Here is a 23,750-nt window from a genome sequence, read left to right as displayed (position 1 = left end):
GGGCAAAAAGAGATCCTAAGTAAAAAGTTTAAGCAACCCTTATCTATGCCACTGTTTAGTGGTTATTATATGTAGAGAAAGCTTGCAACCTTTGGTCATTATTATACAAACAATGGAATTTGATCTAAATTGAATTTGCAGGTCAATTTTATGTCATTTTGAAAATGAATGCCACCTGGTTTCCTTTGCAAAGAAACAGTATCTAAAATTGATCATTTGTAAACTAATTTTCCATAATGAAAATAATTGTTTAAGTGATAATTCTCACATGCAACAACAGATAAAAGCTGTTCATTTAAATGAGATAACTAATTCAACAAGACAACATCAGAACCACTTTTTAAATTCAATGGTAGGGACCATTTTAGCACATAATAGCTAATCACTGCTGGGAAGCTGGTGATTATCTATTGATGGGGAAAAGTCTGTAAATACCTTAAGGAGAATTACAATGTCCATTGTACCCACATTCCATCCTCTGAAATGAATAATATCTTCTTACAATTAGATGGGAACTTAAAACATTTAATATTTGGAAATGAACTAAGAAGTCTTCTAGTTTGACTCAGACTTTAACAGGAATCTCTCCTACAAGATAACCAGAAAATGATCATCCAGGCTTTGTCTGAGAATTTGAAGTGAACAAGAAATGCCTATGTGATTCCCATTCCTCTCAAGATAACCCATCCATTTTTGGATAGTTCTAATTATCAGGTTGTTTTTCTTTATATAAAAGACGAATGGGATAAATCATCTCACATGAGAGTGGCACACAAAAAAGACCATTTACAGTAGAAGGGACAATGGTGGGAGTATGGGCAATACTTGAAGCCCACCCTAATATGAATTTGTTTAAATAGAGAAGACTTTTGAGATGGGATAGGGTAAAATAGAGAGTGAGGGATAGACAGAAGAAAACAGGATGAAGGGAAATGCTTGGTAAATAATCCTAAAAACTGAGTATGAATGAATTGTATTCACCCATAAAATGGAAGCAGTTAGTAGAATGATTTAGAAATATGAATTCATAAATATTGCTTACAAGAAACAAACTTGAAAGAGAGAGAGATACATAGAGAATTAAAATAAGGGCCCAAAGAAAATTTAAGCTTGAAAAAAAAGTTGTAGTAATCATGATCTTACACAAAGCAAAAACAAATATAGACTTAGTTAAGAGATAAGAAGGAAAACTACATCATTCTAAAAGACAGGAAATATAATGAAGTATTGTCAATAAACCTAATGCAACAAATAGCCTAGCATCTAAATTATAAAAGAAAAAAAAACTAAATTAATTACAGGATGATGGGGAAAAGCCAGGAAAACTTTACTCCTGGAGGACATTTCCTCTGACAGCTAACTAAATTGAACTATAAAATAAATAAGAAAGAAGTTAAGGAGAGTAATAGATTTTTTAGAAAAGTTAGATTGGATGGAACCTTGGAGATAATTTAATGTGAGTACTAAGAACTACCTTTTCCTCAACTGTATGTGATAACTCCACCAAAAATAAAAAGTGGACAATGCATGAGGGTATAAATATTTTACAGTCAAATGCAGAAAAGTAGAAATATTAAAAAATATTTTCATATTATAATGCCATAAAACTATATTGATCAAGTGACATGGGAGCATAAGTTAGCAATTAATGGGAAACTAAATAATCTAATCATAAAAAATGAATGGGTCCAAGAACAAATCATAGAAGCAATAATTCATTTCATTAAAGTGAATGACAATGAGAAAATACTGCAAAATTTGTAGAAAGCAGCCATAGTAGTACTGAGGAAGAAATTTACATCTCTAAATGTGGATATCAACAAAAAATAGAAAGAAAAGATCAATAAATTGGGTGTGGAATTAAATAAACTAGAAAAGGAACGAATTAAAATCCTCAATTAAATATAAAAATGGACATTCTGAAAATCAAAGGGAAGCTTAATGAAATTTATTTTTTAAAAATAATCACTGAACTAATATTTAAACCTAGGAGTTCAAATCATGAAAAAAAAATAAAATAGGTAAACCATTGGTTAATCTGATTTAAAAATTGAGAAAAACAAATTGTAAGCATCAAAAAAAGATATATACCACCAGCATAGATAAAATTAAGACAACTATTAGGATTTATTTATGCCAGTAAAATTGACCATCTAAGTGAAATAAATGAACATACAGTCAAATCATAGAAAAGACATGGAACATGGTATAAATGAAATAAATAGAAATATAAAGAAAAAGGAATAAAAAAACAGGATCATATGCATTTACAATTGAATTCTAACAAATATTTGAGGAACAATTCCTTACAATTAAAATAGGTAAATAGGAGTTCTATCAAATTCCATTTAAGTCACAAATACCATTTTGATACCTAAACCAGAAAGAGCAAAAAGAGAAATAAAACTTTAGGCCTCTTTTCCTAATGAAAACCGATACAAAAGTTTTAAATAAAATACTAACAAAGATATTACAGCAACATGTCACAAATATCACACACAGTATGACCAAGTGCAATTTATACCAGAACTGCAGGGCTAGTTCAGTATCAGAAAACTATAAGCATAAATCATATCAGTAATGAAAAAAAAATAAAAAATCATTACATTTCATGAAATAGATTTTGAAAAAAAGCTTTTAGAAAAAATACAACAACAATTGCATTTAAAATTCCTAGAAAGCACAGGAACAAAAGGAACCTTTCTTACAATGGTAATTAGCATGTATCTAAAATAGAAAAAGAAAACTAATGCAGCAAAAATTAGAATGAAAATGTAAAATTGAGGAGAAATTTTACTGTAAATTCCTCTGATAAAGGTGTCATTTTTTAAACATATAGAGAACTGAGATAAATTTACCATAAAAATGACCCATTTCAGGGCAGCTAGGTGAAAGAGTGAATAGAGCACTGGCCCTGGAGTCAGGAGGACCTGAGTTCAAATCTGACCACAGACACTTGATACTCACTAGCTGTGTGACCTTAGGCAAGTCACTTAACTGCAATTACCTTGCTTCTACCCCTCCAAAAGACAACAACAAAAACAAAAACAAACTGTGCATACTCCTTGACTTAGTAAGAACATTATTAGGCCAGTATCCCAAAGAGATGAAATTAAAGGGAAAAGCATTTTTGTTGAAATTGTGGCAAAGATTTGGATGAGGGGAAATTAAGTTTGCTGTGACTCTATAGTGTCTTAGGCAGCTAGACAAGTTAATACTGGGGTGCCTAGGAGGCACAGTAAGTAAAGCGCCAGCCCTAGAGTCAGGAGGACCCAAGTTTAGTCCTGGCGTCAGATACTTAACACACACACACACACACACACACACACACACACAATTAGCCGTGTAACCTTGGGTAAGTTACTTAACCCCAAGTGTCCTCCAAAAGGCAAAAAAATAAAGAAAAAAAATTAATACCAACAGCCACATTTTTTTTCAATTTGTTCTTTACTATTTCATTTAATATTGCATTGTGTTCATAAAAAGAACTGCAGAAAGATCACACTTTATATTATGCTTTGTTGAATATCACCCTATTGTTATTATTACCATAGTTGGACTAATATTAAAAACTGTCAAGATCTTTTAAAATCCTTTGGATCACCTGCTAATGTTAACAGGTTTTTATCACCTATAAATGTGATAACCATGACATCAAATTTATTTTTATTCATAGTGTTTATGATATGATGATGATAAAATGATGATCATGTTGACAGCAATAACTAGGATGATGATGATGACAATGATGATGATGATGACAGTGGTTGTGGTGGTGGTGATGGTGACTTAGACAGCACATGGCCAAGCACAAATATTTGGAATATTGTAGCAGCAAGCACCCCAAGCGTCCTCAGGGTTTGCTGCCAACACAGGTTCTTGGATCTGCTTTGATAAAGGAAAGCAACTCAAAATGGGTTAACAAGCTTACTTTAATCAGTCAAACATATATTGTTTACCTCGTTCAGGGGAAAAGGTCAGCACCCCGAACTTCAAAGTATACAGGCAGAATTATCAAGACAGAAACAGATCAAGTAGACAGCTTTCCAAACTGTCCAACCATTACATCCATACCAAATCAACATCTGGGTTTCAACATCTGGGTGTTTTCAAAGCCGGGGGGGGGGGCCTTTGGACAATGGCTTCCCAGAATCCATATCAAATCACAGAACACTTCTCAAAGTGAGCCCCAAAACAAAGCTATACATCAGGGCTTATATAGCCTTCTCCTGGCTAAGAGAATGTAACAACCTTATTGATCCACTGGCCAATCAAAAAGTATCTACTGAAAAACAAGCCTCCCACCCCAGGCTCCAGGTGCACTTTAGCCCAGGGGCAGGGAAGATCTTTAAAATTTACATTCCCACTACAAATACTCCTCTCAAGACCTTCTCCCAAGTGTATACAAAACCACTAATTACTCATCTTGGCATTCAACTGTTCAACTGGGTTCTAGCTGCTGTTTTATACTACAGGGGAAATCTTTCTCTAACAAAGACAACTATGGAATATTTTCACAGAGTTTTTGATTACCCCCCTACACAATTGAACCTCAGTGAGTTTTCAACAAGATAAAACACAATCATGGTGCCCTAGATATCCATATATTTGTTGAGGGAACATTCTACCTACCCAGTTCCTGATCTTGGATCTTACTGTTCTCTTAGCTTCACTTTCAATTTCCAAGAAAATTCCAAGAATTATTGATTTTATTTCCACAAGGTCACATATAGAGTCTTAGCTCATGTATATGTCTACCCCAACCCTTAACATCCTGAATATGGAAGAAATTTAATAAATATTGATTAAAAGGGATTTTTTAAGGTTCAAATGCAAAGTGAATATTGAAGTGCAAAAGGTAAACTATTCTGTCATAATTTCAAAGGGATGTTAAGGACATTAAAGGTTTCATTAATTATGTTTAATAAGTGTCTAATACTAACTAAAGCAAAAGAAAAAAATACGTACATCACACCTTTATGCTCATGCTATAATAGTTTTTCACAGCCAAGTTCCTAAGACAATGTTTATTCTATAAAGTTCTATTTGAATGTACTAATGAAACAAAAGTTAAAACATACTGATTTTATTAAAATTATAAACCTTAGCATTTATAATGTTCTTATTTCATTACTCCTCCAAATTTCCATCCTTGGTGCTTCACGTTTATATTCACTCAGTATACAATATCCTATTAAAATGTACTTCTAAGGGAACATTGTCCTCTTTTTCAGCGGGATGGAAAGAGGCTTTGCCTCCCTTCTGAGCAGATTGGTGTTATGTAGTACTTAATGTGTGAAGAAACCCTGAAACAGTACCATGCCAGAATTTATCTAGGGACAAATGGGAAGGAACCAGAAATCGTTGTTCTCCTCCTTTGGGTGTCTACAACTTGGGCAACTACAAGCAAGCATCCTTGGGACTTTTAACAGTTCTCATTTCAAAGTTTCCTATTTTGACTTTTAATATAAAGTCTTTGGACTTCTAGCTAGACTAGAAAGTAGGAAGAATCAGAGATCAGAGGGAGTGCTTCTCTCCCCCACTGAAACTGTGAGAGTACAAAACCAGTAAATATCTGAAAAAAGAAAAAGAAAGTAGCATTTCAGTGGACATACAGCAACATTCTTTCACTGACTGAATTACTGAATTATAATTAATTGGTTGCTTTTATACTTTTTGGTATAATGGAAAGCAGGCCATAACTTTCTAAATTGTCCACTGTGTGACATTGGGCAAGTTATTTCACTTCTCTGTTGACTTATATGTAAAATGAAAAAAAAGAGTAGATTATTACTGGGGTACTTTCTAATTCCCCAAAATATCCAAATCTGTAATCAGAAAAATCCGATTTGTATTGCCCAGACTCATGTTCCACTACCTATCTGATAAGGGCAAATCATTGAATGTCTCTAGCTCTTAGTTTCTTCAACTGAAAAAGGGAATTTGAAGAAGATAGGACAAAGAATTACTTGCTCTTCTTCTTTAAAAAAAATATTTATTTATATATTTTTAGTTTTCAACATTTATTTCCATAACATTTTGACTTACAAAATTTCCCCGTTTTTCCCCTACCCCCACTCCAAGAAAGTGAGCCTACTGAGTACTCCTTCCCCCAATCTGCTCTCTCTATTTTCCTCCCCCATCCCCTGCCTCATCCCTCTAGTAGGGAAAGATGGATTTCTGTACTCCAGTGCCTATATATATATATATATATATATTATTTCCCAGCTATATGTAAAAAAAAAAAAAGTTTTTTTTTTAACATTTGTTTTTAAGACTTTTGTTTCCAGATTCTTTCCCTTGTTCCCTCCTCACTTACTCCCTCTGGGAAGACAAGCCATTCAACATAGGTTGTATATGTGGAGTTATGCAAAATGTTTCCAAAGTAGATCTATTTTGAAAGACTAACTATATTTTCCTCCATCTTATGCTGCGCCTCCACATATTCTACTGTCTACTTTGAGCCTGTCCCTTTTCAAAAATCTGTGCTTCTAACCACCCTACCCCCCAATCTGCCATCCCTTTTATCATTCACCCCCTTATCTCCTGTTCCCCTCTACTTTTTTGTAGGGTAAGATACCCAGTTGAATGTATGTTATTCTCTCCACATTCAATGGGAGTAAGGGTGACCCATTCCCTTTCACCTTTGTGATCTTCCCCTCCATTGTAACAGTTTTTTCTTGCCTCTTTTATATGAGATAATTTACCCTATTCTATCTTTCCTTTTCTCCTTCTCTCATTATATTCTTATTTCACCTCTTGATTTTACTTTTTAGATACCAGCCCTTCCTATTCAACTCATCCCATGCCCTCTGTCTATGTATACATGTACACACATTACACACACTCACATATGAATTTATACACACATATAACATCCTATACATACATATATATCCTTCAACTATCCTCATAATGAGAAAATAATGATGAGTTACAATTATTGTTTTTCCATTTAGGAATATAAATAGTTCAACTTTAATAAGTTCCTTATGATTTATTTTCCTGGTTTACCTTTTCATACTTTTCTTGCTTCTTTTATTTGAAAGTCAAAATTTCTGTTCACTTCTGGTTTTTTCATCAAGAATACTTACAAGTCTTCTATTTAATTGAATGATCATATTTACCCCTGAAGCATTATATTCAGTTTTTCTGGGTAGGTGATTTTTGGTTTTAATCCTGGCCCCTTTGACCTCTGGAATATCATATTCCAAGCCTTTTGATCTCTTAATGTAGAAGCTGCTAGGTCTTGTGTTATCCTGATTATGTTTCCACAGTACTCAAATTGCTTCTTCCTGATGGCTTGTAATGTTTTCTCCTTGACCTGGGAACTCTGGAATTTGACTATGATATTCTTAGAAGTTTTCTTTTTGGGATTTTTTTCAAGAGGCAATCAGTGGATTTTTCGATTTCTATTTTGCCCTCTGGTTCTAGACTATCAGGGCAATTTTCCTTAAGAGTTTCTTGAAGGATGGTTTCTAGGCTCTTTTTTTGTCATGGCTTTCAGGTATTCCAACAATTTTTAAATTTTCTCTCCTGGATCTATTTTTCAGGTCAGTGGTTTTCTTAATGAGACATTTCATACTGCCCTCTATTTTTTGTTTGTTTGAATCTCTTTTATAGTATCTTTATTTCTCAACAAAGTCATTAGATTTCATTTGCTCCAATATAATCTTGAAGGAATTATTCCCTTCAGTTAGTTTTTGAAATTCCTCTTCCTTCTAGCCAATTGAACTTTTTAAAGGCATTCTTCTCCTCATTGACTTTTTGGGCCTCTTTTATCATTTGAGTTAGTCTCTTTTATAAGGTGTTATTTTCTTCAGTCAGGTAGTTAACTCACTTTTCATGATTTTCTTGAATAGTTCCTATTTCTCTTCCCAATTTTTCCTCCACTTCTCTTACTTGATTTTCAAAATCCTTCTTGAGTTCCTCCATGGCCTGTAACCAATTCATATCTTTCTTGTGAGCTTTTGATGTAGGAGATTCGAATTCATTGTCTTCTTCTGTTCCATGTTTTCATCCTTTGTGTCCCCCCAAAATGGTTCTATGGTCTGATTATACTTCCTCTTCTTGCTCCTCTTGCCAGGCAATTGCTTGACTTTTGAGCTCTTTGCTATGGTAGAACTCTGCTTCTAGATTGGAGAGAATTCCTTCCCAAATTGCTGGGGTTTTCATAGTTGTTTTAGAGCTGCTGTCAGAGCTATGAGGAGGGTGCCCTCTCTATAGCCACCTGAAGCTCTGGCACACCAACCACACACCCCAGGACCACTATGCAAGACTGCTACCAAGATCCAAGCTGGTCAAAGTAAGACTTATTACCCTCTGAATGGTCACTTGTTCTGCCTATGATCTGCTGTCCAGGAGTTCCAGAGGCAGCCACAGGGCAGCAGCTGCAGCCGCTAAGTGTCCACCATTTGTTTCCTGGGGCCTGGGACTGGACCATGCTCTTCAATTACCCAGTTCCAACAGAGTTCCCCACTGACCTTTTACGTTCTCTTTGGTGTTTATGTGTTGAGAAGTCTGAAAACCACCACAGCTGCTGATGATTCACTCTCCTGAAGTGTACTCCAGCTGGTCTGGGCCACCGGTTAGGGCTGCCCTGCATCTGGGCCCAGAAAGCTCATCAGGGCTAGGCTTGGCTCCCAGCTTGGTGTGATAGACCTTTCCTATCTGCATGCCAGGCTGCCTTCAAAGGGAGATTTGTTTCTCTCTGTCACTTTGTGGGTTCTGTAGCTCTAAAATGTGTTTAGAGTAATTTTTTTTATAGATATCAGAAGTGGTTGGAGCAGGAGCTCAGACAAGTTCCCACTTTTACTCTGCCATCTTGGCTCCACACCGCCCTCCCCCCAACATGTTCTTTCATAGTAGCCTGCTAGGAGGATAAAATGAGATTAAAGTTTATAAAACATAAAGTAATAAAACATGATATAAATTATGTCCCTTTCCATAATTTTATTTTTTTTTTGTTGTTGAGCAAATTACTATGTTCAAGCAGAAACTAGTAATGAAAATTCAGGAGACCTGGGTTCAAATTTTAACTATTCCACTCAAGAACCTATGTGACTTTGAATGACTCACTTAATATCTTTGAGCTTCCACTTCCTTCTCAACAAAATCAAGAGTTTAGATTAGATGACCTCTTTGGTCCTTTCCATTTTAACCTCAATCTGCAATCTGACCATTCCATAATCCTATGAATGCCAATGGCTAAACAGGCTGCTAAAGGAGGACAAAAGTAAAAAAAAAATCCTAGCAGCCTAAGAGATAAGGTATTCATCTCCTGAACTAGAAATTGTGGGCTTGAGACTCATCTGGGGTGAAGAATATATGTAGCTAGGTGATTCAGTGAGTAAAGTACTAGAGACAGTTTCAGGAGAACCTGAGCTACAATCCTTCCTCTGATAATTAGTGGATAATCAATTTTGGACACATCACATAATCTCATTGTGCCTCCATTCCCTAATCTATAAAATAAGAAGGTTGGACTTGATAACTTTTCTACAATTCTATAATCCTATGAAAAGCTATCCCAGAGGACCCACTTGCCAATAAGGAATAACTGGCACAAAATGTCTGTAACTTCTAGCATTGCCATGAGAGTTTCCACAAACATAAAATACAAAGTTGCACTTCTAGCAACATATTAGTTATACCAGAATCTGCTGTGCCATGACTTTCCTATACGAGAATTCTGCTTATTGAATCTATACTTTTTCTACACCAATTTGGGTTAGTAAGTCAAAATTCTAATAGATATTTGTTTTGTTTTACTTGTTTAGTGTGGGGGGAAAAAGTCATGCCAGTAAAGGAGAATAGGACACAAATCCATCTATCAGAGCCCATGCTCCATAATATGATTATTATCTGCCTATTGACTACTGTCTATTTGGTCAAATGACTAATATATTTAATATTGAGTTTCTATGTTAACTGCCAGAGGCCGTGTGATGATGAATCACAGATTAGTGTCTTGCATCTCATGGTACGCAAACTGAGTTAATAGAAGAAAAATAAAACTATATGTTAGATGTATTAGAAGTGCTATTAGATGTAAATAGTTTTTCCAACTTGATTACCTGAGAATAATACACTTTCTAACTAAAGAATACAATAGTGTTTAGAAGGAAATGATCTCTGCATTTATTGTCAAAATACGCTTCAGTAATTTTTAAAATAAATTTTAATTTATTTTTCATGTTAGTTTAACAGAGATAGTACAAAATAGTACAGATAGATAGTACAAATGAAACAGTTTGTTGTGTGTAAGTAAAAGATTCTCATTGCTCTTCTTTTTTCCCAGATGTCCCATATTAGGGGCAAAAAAAATTTCTTCATTGCAAAAGTCAGTCTCTTCATTTAAAAAAAAATCCTCAATTTTTATATCAGTCAACTAAGCATTAAGATATATCCTATTTGCCCAATCACACTGGTGTAGTACACAAAAATTATATAAACAAATTCTCTTCACCCCAGGGGGAAAGGGAGAATGATTGTTTTCACCTACAATTACCAGAAGTAAGTTAAAAGTACAACTGATGTTACTAGTTTTCTTTTAACCATAAATTTAGTAATTCCATTAATTATTAACTGAATTTTGTTAATATAGTTACAGTTTAACATTTATTTTTAAAATGAATTATTTATAAGGCCATTTATATCATTTCATTTTGCTGGGTCTCAGTTTCTTTATAAAGTAAGAGGACCTGGGTTTGGAACTCAATTCAACCTCTTACCAGTTGTATGACCCTGCACAAGTCACTTATTCTCTATAGGTTTTATAAGCCTCTACATGAATTTGCTTATATATAATATGAGAGTATTGAAACAGATGTCTTCTATGGTCCCTTCCATCTTTAACTCTGTGATTTTATGATATAAATTGCCCATAGGTCTTAATCTATCTCACTGGATAGCACAATAATACATTTAAAACTACCTTGGAATAATCTGTTTCCATATTTTAATTAAAATCACTTAATCCTTCTGAGATCACTATGAAAAGATGGTATTAATTCTATCTCCTTCCTTTCCACTCCTGAGGAGATCCCTTTTCATTTCATAACATTTTGTGGCATGAGGATTGAGTCTAACTAATTCTCTAGCCAATCCCCATCTTTACCTGATGTTTGACAGGAGGAAACAGCTATCAAAGTTATGTGTGGTAATAGCATGCATATGTGTACAAATACTTATACACATATGCATATGTATATATATATATATATACACATACACACAAACATTTTATTTATATGTGTATGTATATATGTGTGTATATGTATACACACATATATATATATATATATCCTTAATGTCACATGATACAGTGTATTTTTGTTCTAATTTCCCTAGGATGATTCATTCATATTTCACAAAATTTGCTTCTATTCTCCCGAGGAAACAGAGTGGAAGAATGGGAGGGGATATGGAAAGAGGACAATGTATATGAACTATACACATGGAGTTAGACCTTAACATGTCTTATATATATTGTTTCAAGATCATTCCAATTTAATCCTTCAAAAATGGTTTTCATTGTCTCCATGCATACTCTTCTTCAATTCATCATTGTCGCAACTGCCAAAGTAAACTTTTGGTTGCATCTAGGTGAAGCAGTGAACAAAGCACCAGCCCTGGAGTCAGGAGGACCTGAGTTCAAATCTGGCCTCAGACACTTAACATTGTGACCTTAGGCAACTCACTTCACCCCAACTGCCCTGCTTTCCCCCCTCCAAAAAGTTAAAAAAAAAATACATTTTTGTTCATAGTACTCTTCTATTCAAGAATCTTCTTTCACTCTCTATTGTAATCAGAAGAAAATCCTACCAGCATAGTAACCTCACAGGCTTGTTGTGAGGATCAAATTAGATGATAACTGGTTAGTTGTTGTCCTTCATTCTCAAAGAGGACAAAAATGACATCACTATGTTAGAGTCAGGTTACAATCTGTCAGACTGTGATTGATCAGACCAATAAAATCTTGGAATATTGTACCTCAGGTCAGGAACAGCTAGTCCATGTGAACATTTGGGGTGAATTCTCTAAATTTATGCATTGCACATTTCTTTTGAGCTACTTAAATTCTGCTTTGTTCACAGAGTCCAGCACCTTCTCTGATGTGGGCACACCATGCTGAGTGGTCCTATGCCAATGTCTCTCATGTCATACAATCAATTCCAAAGTTCAAAAGCACTTTTCAAACCTTAAAGTGATATATTAATACTATCTATTAATACTGCTGCTGCATCTGGCTCCAGTCAAATTTTTAGGATTTATTTCACATTCTTGACATACTCTACACTCTAGAAAAAATGGTCTAATTGTTCCTGAAATTCAGTTTTCTAATACCTCCTTCCATGTCTTCACACTTGTTCTCAATGCACTTTATCACCTCTTTCTCAAGACTCAATTTAAGTTCCACTTTCTGTGGGAAATATTTCCTGATATTATCATTGTATTTCTCCATATATTGTCATCAGTTTTTATCTGTTTATGCAATTTATCACTCCGGCAATAGATTTGTTCTCTCTGTAATTTTAATATCTTACAGTAAGCACTTAATAAAAGCTTTTTTGACTAAAAGTGAATTTGCATTATAGATAGGTATATTTGTTTACTTAGTATGTGATATCTTTAACTCATGAGAACACTGAATATCAAAGAAAATTGTCTTAATATAGTTCAGTCTTGAGATTACCAACCTCAATTATCTAGCACACCAGTATCTAAGACCCTTAAATATTTAGTAACAAGGGCAATTCAGATATAAATGAAGATGCAAAGATGAGTTAAATTTATTTCCTGGAATATAAAAATAGAAGTTAGAGTGGTCATTGATGTGTACAAATTTAAAAGTATAAAGAGCGTGATATTTTCCTAAACAATAATATAACTGAGCTAATACATGCACTAATGCTAACAATCAGGTTAACTGTTCTGGGTTCAGAAATCTGAGGGGATCTTTAGTACATTCAATACCAGGCAAGGGATCCTAATAAAGGTAGTGGTGGATGATGATTGTATTGAGGTTAGGAAGTAGTTTCAAAGTCTTTGATGTGATCATGCATTGTAAAAACCCTCATCCCCTGAGGTCTGCTCATGTATCTATCACATTACACTGTATTTTTATAAAAAAGAGGAAAATGATAGCATCTAACTGAAGAAGAGATTTATTGCTGAAAACAAGGCCTATCTAGTGCATATACTGACATTGGTAGAGATGCAGTCCAATTATCCCCCAAAAGCTACATCAATAGCATGGTAAAATAATTGGTCAAAATGATGAGCTTGAATAACCAAGAAAATGTTGAATTGCATTCAGCATACTTCACTTACCAAGGTTTAAAATTGTCTACTTTATTTTAGAAGAATATGTCTGAAAGGATCTAAACAAAAAGTTTCAGTTATCCAGAAAAATCACCTTATTCAAGACATGTCATTCCCTAACCATGACCAATAACTGAAGCATTATTATATATAACTCAATTTCTTTCTAATTTAAAATATTGGATAAGTTGCACAAGATGTTCATTATATATTATTCAGCTTCCTTTGTCATGTTGTTTCAGATGATTAAGGGAATCTTTTGTTACCCATAATCTATAAACAAATAGTTGCAACTATCTCTTATTTAACTCTGTCTCTTTACTAGGTAATGCTTACTATCTGGTCTAGATTCAAAGTCATAAATAGCTGGGAACTTGAAAATGACCTAGTTTCACTTTCCTCATTTTAAAGACAGAGAAACTGGGGATCGTAGAAGTTAAGGGACTTAACTCTTCACGGTCAAAATGTCGTTTCATGACAGAGCTGGATTCGGACCTCCCTGATTTCTGGTACTCTCTCCACTACATCAAAACTATGTCCACTTGATACGTTTTGCGTGTTTGGGAATCCAAATGAGATCTAAAATAAGTTGAAACTATAAAGTAAGAGGGGAAAAGGTTTATAGTGTTTATAGATCAAATATAGAAACGATATGGCTTAACATTCTCTGGGGCTTGGATATTCTTCCTTGATTTCAGTAGAACTATAATCTACATATTATAGAGGGACATTGAACATTATGAAACATATGGGTTTCAGTCTTATTTGTATAACAAAATACTTTTCAGCTCTTGCATGCAGTTTCATTGTAAAGGATTCCCAAATACTTCACAATTGGACTAGTATGAAACCTTCTTGCTGTTTAAGGTTCATGTAAAGATGCGGTCATTTTAATTCACTGAAACAGTCTAAAAGGAAAATTAGATTTTTAAAGCCAAGTCTCAAAAATACTAGAATGCTGTTACATGCTCTTTAAGTTCAACTCCACTCATGACTCATCCTCATTTCATTAGAGTACAAGGATGAGGCTGGAACAGCTGTTAAATCTATTCTAAAGAATTATCAATGGTTTGTTCAAGTGAAAATAAAATCACATGATGCATGTTTGTTACAAATGTGTTTATTCCAGAGAAAAATTTCTTTCTATTTATCGAACTGATGATTAGATTTTACAGATTTTTTGTTTACTACCCTTGGCCCTGAGACTAAAACACTTACAAGAATATCTTCAGACCGAAAAAAAAATTCTCTGTCAAATTAATCCCTCTCCTCCTTGATTTCTTGACTGTTTTTGATAGTTTTGATGATGTTAACTTCCAAAACTGGAGTTCTAGATTCCTATCTTGAATTCTATACCACTGTTCTTTTTCTTTTCATTGTATTTTGCTGGATCAGTAATCTATCTCCTGGCCCTGATAACATAAAGCCCCAAAATTAGGACATGATTTTTTCTTATCTCCTCACTTTATATATAATGTTTCCTTTGGCCCACTCTTAAGAATCATTTGTATGCAGATAGATCCCAACTCCCCATTGCCAGCTCTCAACCTTCTCCTGGACTCAAGCCTCAGGTTCTTAAGAAACTACTGGACATAACCTGCTGGATATGATGTTAGCTGCTCAAATTCAACATGCTAAAAGTGAAACTGATTATAAAAGTAGATGCCCCTTGTTGAGTGACTAGGTGGATTGTGGTTTAAAGAAAAGATGAAATATTACTCTGCCTAAGAAAAGATAAATATGAAGAGTCATGATTGGGAAGACATATCAAGCAAAGTGAAGAGAAATAATCAGAAACCGGAAAACAACACACACAATAACTACTACAGTGTAAACTAAAAAAAAAAAAAATACAATACAATAAAGGCTAAACACTGTTTAATTATAATGATCAAGTCATTATAATTATATATAATGAGATTTATAAAAATTTGACCCCCTCCCTTTTCTTACAGAAATGAGGGAATAAAAGTCAGTATACTGAGTAGAAGGTTGAATTTGACACATATGCTGACAAATTTTGCTAAACTACTACCCTCTCCCCCTTTAATTTTTAGGCTATCTGTCTTAAGGGATGGCTTGATATAATGGGAAGTTGAGGTGATTTTGTAAAAACAAAAATTAATTAATTTTAATTATTTTTATTAAGTTTTTAAAATATTTCACAATTACATGTAAAATTAACATTCATTTTTTTATTTTGAGCTCCAAATTATCTCCTTCCATCCCACTCCTCCCCCCTATTTGAGAAGGAAAACAATTTGATATCAATCATACATGCAAAGTCATGCAAAACATATTTCCATGTTAACTATGTTGCAAAAAAAAAAGTACAAACAAAATGAAACAAAGATAAAGTGAAAGAAATTATGCTTCATTCATCTGTTCTTTCTCTGGAGGTAGATAGTTTCTTGCATCAAGGGCCTTTTGGAACTGCCTTGGGTCACTGTCTTGATCAGAGTAGCTAACTCATACACAGTTGGTAATCATTACAATGCTGCTGTTACTGTGTACACTGTCCTCCTGGTTCTACGCACTTTACCTGAGTTCATATAAGTCTTCCCAGGTTTTTTTTCTTCTGAAATCACCCAGCTCATCATTTCTTAAAGCACAATAGTATTCCATCAAAATCATATACCACATCTTGTCCAGTCATTTCCAAAATGATGGGGATCATTTCAATTGCTTGATTTGGAACCTTATATCAGTGCTGAGCTATGTTCATGGCATGGGGGTTGTAGGAACTAATTGTCAAAGCTTCAGGTTTTTTCTGTCCTGCTATTTTCAGAGCTAGTTCTGGGATTTGCTAAGTTTTTGGTGATTGAAAGTTGGTGTGATTTTGGCACAATAATATCAATTATATATTTTAAAATATAATTTCATAGCCTACCTAAGATGATCATGACTTCTTGTGTATAACTAAAACACACATGTAACTGTGTAAAAATCCATAAGGAATAGCAGAGTTTTAGAGCTAGAAGGCCTAGTAGATTGTATTATACCATGTGGAATTTCACTGGAAGTGAATCTCTCAGTTTTAATTAGTGTGAGGAGAATCTGCTAATAAATTTTTAAATTCATTTTGAATTCCTAATTTTAAATTCTCCTATATATAGAGAAGAGTTTTACAATAAAAATCATCCCAATTTCTTATCGAGTCCTTGATCCCCTGCTGCTGCCTCCGCAGCCCCCAGTGCCCTCAGCGCCCCCAGCGCCCCCACCTTGGGCAGGGAGGGAGGGAGAGGACTAGGTTGAAATATTGGCTGCCAATTTTGGGGCTCTGTCTGGGACAGGCAAGGAAAGCCACAGCTGTACCCGGCCCAGCTGCCATGATGCAGAACATCAAATGTGTGGTGGTGGGTGATAGGTCAGTGGGCAAGATGTGCCTTCTCATTTGCTATACTACCAAAGCCCTCCTTAAGGGGTACATCCCAACAGCATTAGACAACTACAATGCCCAAAGGAGTGTGGATGGGTGCATAGTCAGTTTGAACCTTTGGAACACAACAGGCCAGGAAGAATATTATTGGGCTACACACCTTATCCTACCCCAAGACCAGTGTCTTTGTCATCTGCTTTTCCATTGTCAGACCACCTTCCTATGAGAATGTGTGGCACAAGTGGTATCTAAAAGTATGATACCACTGCCCTGATGTCTCCTTCCTGGTTGTGGGCAACAAGAAGGAACTGCGGGCTAAGTCAGATGCCATAAGGTGGCTGAAAGAGTAGGGCCAGGCATCAATCACACCCCAGCAGAGTGTAGCCCTGAGCAAGCATACTCATGCAGTTTGCTCCCTGGAGTGCTCTGCCCTGCAGCAGGATGGTGGTAAAAAAAATGTTCACTGAGGCTGTCCGGGCCATGCTCAATCCAATCCCACTCAAGCGAGGCCACTTCTGTTTCCTTTTGTGACTCCCCAACCTTGGGAGGGACAAATAATCCCTCCCTACCCCTGCTGGCCCTCTCCTGGGCTATGACATCTGTTTGTCCATCTTCCTGAGTCCCCTTTTCCCCCCTCCCACCTCATGAGTTCAGATGTGCCTTGACCCTCTTCTTCCCTCTAGATCTGATTGGCAACTCTTTCTCCCTCCAGTCATGTGCCCCCTAGCCAGTCCCCATATCTTCCCCATCAGATGTAGAAAGGGATAGGGACAACATTGGGGACAACATCCCCTTTCTCTGGGCAGTATTTACATTCAATTAATTGACCATGTTGCACTTTTGTGTTTATCCATTACCTATCCCTGTTTCCATTTTCCACACATTTCCTTTTAATCCAAGTTATTGATGAGTTTCCTGTTCATATATGGGGATAAATTAACATTTGCTTTTTAGACAGCTTTTCCTTTTTTTCCTCTCATCATACTTACTTGTAATTTCATTCTTTAAAGTTTCCCAAAAAGTTTGGGTGGACTCCTTTTTATAGTATTTGAGATTTGCCATTTCCTTAAATTATTTCAAAATCAAAGAAATCTATCAAAATCTAGGAGTTATATCAAACATTTTGACACTTTCACCTCAGGCACAGATTCTTAGAAGTTTCCTACTAAGTCCTTAGGTATGTATATATATACATATATACACACACACATACATATATGTACACATATGAATATACACACAGTTTATTCATTTATATACACACATATACATACATTTATATGTGTGTGTACTTCATGAAATGTTTTACAAAACATTGTGTTGTAAATAATTTTTAACAATCACTTTTTAAACTTTTGAGTTCCAAATTCTCTTCCTCCTGCTTTTCATCCACGTGGACTTCAGGTTTGCCTCTTCTCACTTGTCACAGGTCTATCTGACTGCCATTGCTGTCTTAGACTGGAAGAAGAGCTCAGCCTGACCTTATTTAGGTTCTGGAACTCCTAAATTTGATTTGAGGCATGATTTTAATGTTGTTTGGAGGGGAACAGTGGGAGAATTGGCTGAATGCTTTCCTACTCTGCCATCTTGCCTCCACCCCCAAGAGAACCTAAAATCACACACACACACACACACACACACACATTTTATCTCAATCTCACTCTTCAATTTTAAGTACAAATCAAATCAGAGATTTTTGAAAGTCAAGAGGCCTAAAACCAAACATTTTATTTCCAACTGATGGAATCCTAATAAAGCTGCCCCCAGCCCTACTGAAGAGCAGGCCCACTGCACCTACCTAGCCCCCCACCTCCAATGTCCTAACTTCTCTGTATATGCCTCACTCCTCACTAGAACACCAGGTGTGTCCATATGATGGGAACCTAGCTATTGCCTCTACCTGGTCACTAGCCCCGGACTCATTTCCACAGAAACATGTTTGTCCTTGTATTCAAGCACAATCACATAATCTATATAGCCCAATACAGAACCATAATACCTAACTACTTGTCTTAACCAGACAGGACTACAATAGCTAACCAGTTGGAGGGCAGAATGACCAGAATGTTTAACAACTGAACCATAGATGGGACCCTCCTCCATTACCTAATCCCTTAATAAACTCCTCCTGTCTTTTAATATTAATGATATTCTTCTATTCTATGTAAATTTCTATTGTGTAATTGCATCTCTACCCTATAAAAACCCATCTTACTTTCTCTAAAGTTGCTGGTTTCTCTTGGAATTTAGCTTGCCTCATGAGAGGCATCAATCTCAATAAATGCCTATACTTGGATTAGAGGTGATCTGACTCTGAATCCTTTGAGATGGTTCTGCCACAACACATCATGAAACCACAACAGTTTTGGGGTGGGCAGAGACCCTACCTCAACAGTTTTTGGCATCCCTGCATTTAAACTGCAAAACAACTACACCCTCCCGTCTTTCAAGCTTTACTCTTTCTATTAAAGTTATCATCATCATTCTAGTGTCTCAGATATATAACTTTGGCTTTTTCTTGGACTCCTCATTCTCCTTTACCTGATATATCCAATCAGCTGCCAAATCTTGCCATTTCTATCCTCCTAAATCTTCTCACCTATGATTTCTTCTTTTTTACTCATACTATTACTCTCTTAGTTCAGGTACTCATAACCTCTCCTCCAATTGATATCTTTACTTTAAATTTCTTACCACTCCATATCACCCTAAACACTAAAGGCAAAGTAATTTTCCTTAAGCACAAACCTGATTCCTCTGATAAATCAATACTGGTAGATTCCTTTTGCTTCTAGAATAAAATACAAATGTCTATACTTTCATTTTATGTTCTTTATATCCTGGTCCCAACCTTCTTTCCAACTTGATTAAACATTACCACCTCCAACCCCCCAAAAAATTGTAATTCACCCAAACTAATCTTTATATTTCTCATACAACACTTTATTTCCCACAGCCATACCCCCACACCTAGAATATACTTGATCTTTACATCTGCCTCAGAGTCTCTCCTTCTTTAAGATGTAGCTTAGGCACTATCTTCTACCTGACACCTTTTCTAACTCACCTTCCTCAATTGTTAATGCCCTGTCTCCCAAAATAATTTTATGCATATTTCTATTCATTAATTGTAGGTATCATTGTGTGTGTGCATGTGCATGCGTAAGTGTGTATTTTCTATCTTTTCTATTCAAATATAAGCTCACTGTAAGAAGAGACTTTCATTCTTCTTTTATTTATAGTGTCTAGTTACAGCATAATACCTGTCAAATATTACACATTTAGTAAATATCATTGATTGGTTGCTTTGTATAGATGTAAAATAAAAATGGAAAAAACAGATAAGAAGAAAAGTGCTGATCACCTTAAATTGTAGATTGGGGAATTTCTTGTTTTATAACACAGGCAATATTACAGTATGGACTTTTTATTTTCTGGGAACAAATGTGCATTTGGTAGTTTTGGGGCAGGAGACAAGTGGAATCGTAAACTCCTTCAAATAACACTAGATACAACCATCTACCCTAGCCAAGAATGCTTACTTCATCAAAAACAAGACCAGCCCGTATAAACACAAAAAACAACATTATCTTCTCCAGTGGTGGGAATCTTCCTGTCATGTTCTTGATTGATGAAACAATTTTATTCTGTGTGTAAGAATATTTGATGACAAGAAATGCTTTCTATGCTTTTTACCCCTGTTTTGCAACAGTACTTTTAAGTGATATATATATATATATATATATATATATGTATGTATGTATGTATGTATTTTTTCTTTTCTCTGCTTTTTTTTCCAATCAGTAGAAAGGAAATGAAAATTGCAATCACACAACCTCATGCATTCTTTCTCAGGTTAGCAAGTTGTTTACGCTGTATCATTTCTCTTAAACTTATACAATTACCTGGGGTCTAATAGTAAGTATGTTCCCCCAAAAAAATGTCAACTGTGTATCAGTTTAATGTTACAGAATAATTTTAGAGTAAAATAGTTTGCCTTACTATCACTTTGTTAAACATTAGTTGAATCTCAAATGGAAACTTAGAATATTGGCTTTCAAAAAAATGTAATACAAAGAATTTTATAAGAATTAGAATGTCAACTTATGAAAATAAATCCTAGCATTTACAATGTCTTGAACAAACAAAAACCATCTAAATGAAAGATTACTGGAGCTATCACAGCTGTTGTTGACTCAAAGAAACTATCCATGATGGCTCGAAGTACCACATTGGTGTTCCTTGATGGAAGCAAGGCTCACATAAAAAATGTAAATTTATATAAAAAATAGTTTATTGACATGAGAAAAGGACTATTTCTATTTCAAATGAATTCCCAACTAGATTTTTCCAATGCAGTTTTTATTTAAAAAATAAAATGCTTTCTTCCTTACTCTCTTTTTACAATTCCTTGAGTTAAAACCCACTCTAACACTGAGCTAGTGGGATAAGGGAGATTAGTTCTTTTTTGTCAATCTATGTCGTACCATAACTATTTCCTTACAACAATCTATTCAGCTCTTCTGCATATTTGAGATATCTCATAAAAGCTAGCTGCCTAGAACATTGAACTAAAGGAAAACAGATGACTTTTTTGTGCAGATGTTTAGAATTTGCCTCAAATGTCTAAAATGTAGGGTCTCATCAATATGTCATATCACATTTTAGAGTATTTTGAAATTCAGTTCCCTGAAACTTATTATAGAAAGAAAAAGTCTGTAACAGAATTTGGTGTTCTCATTAAGTTACGGTGGTGAAGAGATAGTAAGCAAAACTTGAGCCTGAGTCAAAAGTCCATTTGTCATGATTTTTAGCCCTGAAAGGTAACTAAAGATTCTAAGTACTTGAAGGAAGTCTCTCTGTGCTACCCATGTTAGTCTCCCTACCCAACCAAAGAAAAATAGCATGGCCAGTAGTCATCTATGCTGAGGACTCATATGGATAAAGCTAAAAATTCTATAAAAATATCCATTAACATTTGCTTAGAAAATATTTTTATTGATAATATGTTTATAGGTACATGGAATCCCTTACTCCAGTTCTTCACTATGGTGCCAAGGCAACACTGACTTCTCAAATGTTATGCCAAGTAAGCAAAGTTTACTTGCATGCTTACCAAGCAAAATTCTGATAGATTCTATTAAGGATCATCTCCTTTCATGTATACCCAAAATATGAAGAGGCTAATGAGCAGAATGTTGGCCACCAGATAAAGATTATTTGGGTATCACTTTTAAACTTATCATTCAAGGAAAAGTGCCTTTGGCAGTTACCAATAATCCCTTAACTGTCAAATCTAAAAATATATTTTTTTCTCATTCATCTTCCTTCCTGAATATTTTGTATCCTTTCTTACCAAACTCCTTGCTACCTGTTTCATTCTCACCTCCCTAGATTTGCATAACACTGAATTCTCTTAGTTTTCCTCCTGCCTCTTTGACTACTCCTTTTCCGTCTTATTCCGAGACTATTTATCCATATCATATTTCCTAACTGTGGGTGTCTCCCAGAGGCTCTGCCCTGAGACCTCTTCTCTTTTTCTTCTATACAAATTCACTCAGTGATCTTATCTGTTCTACTGACTACAGTTGTCTGTTCTGAGATACATGTATCCAAAGCTAGTGTTTCTATTTAAGTCTAGCATCCCCAATAATTTTCTTGATAAAATCAATGTGAAAAGAATCTTAATGTCTAAATGTCCAAAATGAATGGATGCATGTCAAGAATGTTCAGAATGCATGTTTTTTTTCTTCCAAACCTCCCCTTGTCTCTTCTTCTGTATTTCTATTATAGACACCACCTTACCCAAGCTCACCATCTTGGTGTTAATTTTGATTTCATTCCTTCTCTGTTTCTCTGTCTCTCTCCTCCCTCCTTCCTTCTCTCACTCCCTCTCTCTGATATTTGCAATCTCTTGCCACATCTAGTTGTTTTTACCTTAAAAACATTTTTATATAGGTTCCCTTCTCTCTACTTGTACAGACACTACACTATGTCCAGGCATCAGATTATTACATAGATTATTACAATGTCTTCTTATTCTTCTCCCTGACTCTAGTTTCACCCTACTCCAATCCATGCTCTACTCAACTGCCAGTTATTTTTCTAAAGATGTTAACTCTTATCACTTACTTCTTTTGTCTTATACTTCATCCCATCTCAGTTTTCTACCTCCTATTTTCTTTCATACTATTTCATATTATATCTGTGCTTTTGAACTAACTTTCCCCATAGCTTCCTTTTCACTCTGACCTTCTATTACTTCTATTACTTCCTATAAATACTAACCTCTAAATAAAAACTAAACTAAACTTCTATTACTTCCTATAAACACTAACCTCCTTCCTTAAGAAGAACTTCTTTCCATGTCCCTTTCCTGGTAATACCTCTCTTTCTGAGATCAGCTACTTTCATATATATTAACTAATTTTTGCAATTTCATGTGAGTGAGATAGGACACACTGAGAGGCTTTTTTGTATTTGGTCGGAAGCATGGTTGGACCATATAGGTCTCTTCCATCTGAAAAAAAAATTGTTAAAGTCTATATTATAAGCAACGGTAGAGTAAAATCCTAAGTTCCGTGGCATGCATTTTAGCCTTCCTTTTACCCTACAATTGTATGACTTTTAACCTTTAAGGCTTCAATAATTTAAAATATAAATTAAACTGATTGGATTAGATGTTCTCTAAAGTCTCTCCAAACTAAATTTCTATGTTTTTTTGGTGCTCTATACATTTAAAATAAATATTCAGATGAGAAAATAATCAAGTGTAATTGTAACTAGTTACTTTCCAGACAATTCTAACCTTTCCTAGTCTTACATAAGGCTTTACATCAAGAGCACAGAGAATATGATATTCTAATGACACTAATAAAGACACATCTTTTATACACATATTATAAAATTATGATGCCTCCATATTATATCTTATTTTGCCCAATGAATATGAAGTCGATGAAATTTCTTTGGGCATAGCTATTTCTCTATAGTTATCTATCTATCTATCTATCTATCTATCTATCTATCTATCTATCTATCTATC

At 34.9% G+C, this 23,750-nt stretch overlaps 1 protein-coding gene and 1 pseudogene across 1 annotated transcript in view; one reads left to right on the top strand and one right to left on the bottom strand.

The window, feature by feature from the left end:
* The window catches only part of LOC138156879 (contactin-associated protein-like 2), a 2,167,135-nt gene that overhangs the window by 1,875,840 nt on the left and 267,545 nt on the right, over positions 1-23,750 (bottom strand). The gene's annotated exons all lie outside the window — the stretch shown is intronic.
* LOC138156735 (rho-related GTP-binding protein RhoG-like) lies at positions 16,659-17,236 on the top strand (annotated as a pseudogene).

The sequence above is a fragment of the Petaurus breviceps genome, unplaced genomic scaffold, assembly GCF_028583685.1.
Source record: "Petaurus breviceps papuanus isolate PSGF00001 unplaced genomic scaffold, PetGlider_PUasm1.0 110, whole genome shotgun sequence".
NCBI lineage: Eukaryota > Metazoa > Chordata > Mammalia > Diprotodontia > Petauridae > Petaurus > Petaurus breviceps.
This window is presented reverse-complemented; position numbering and strand designations above follow the sequence as displayed.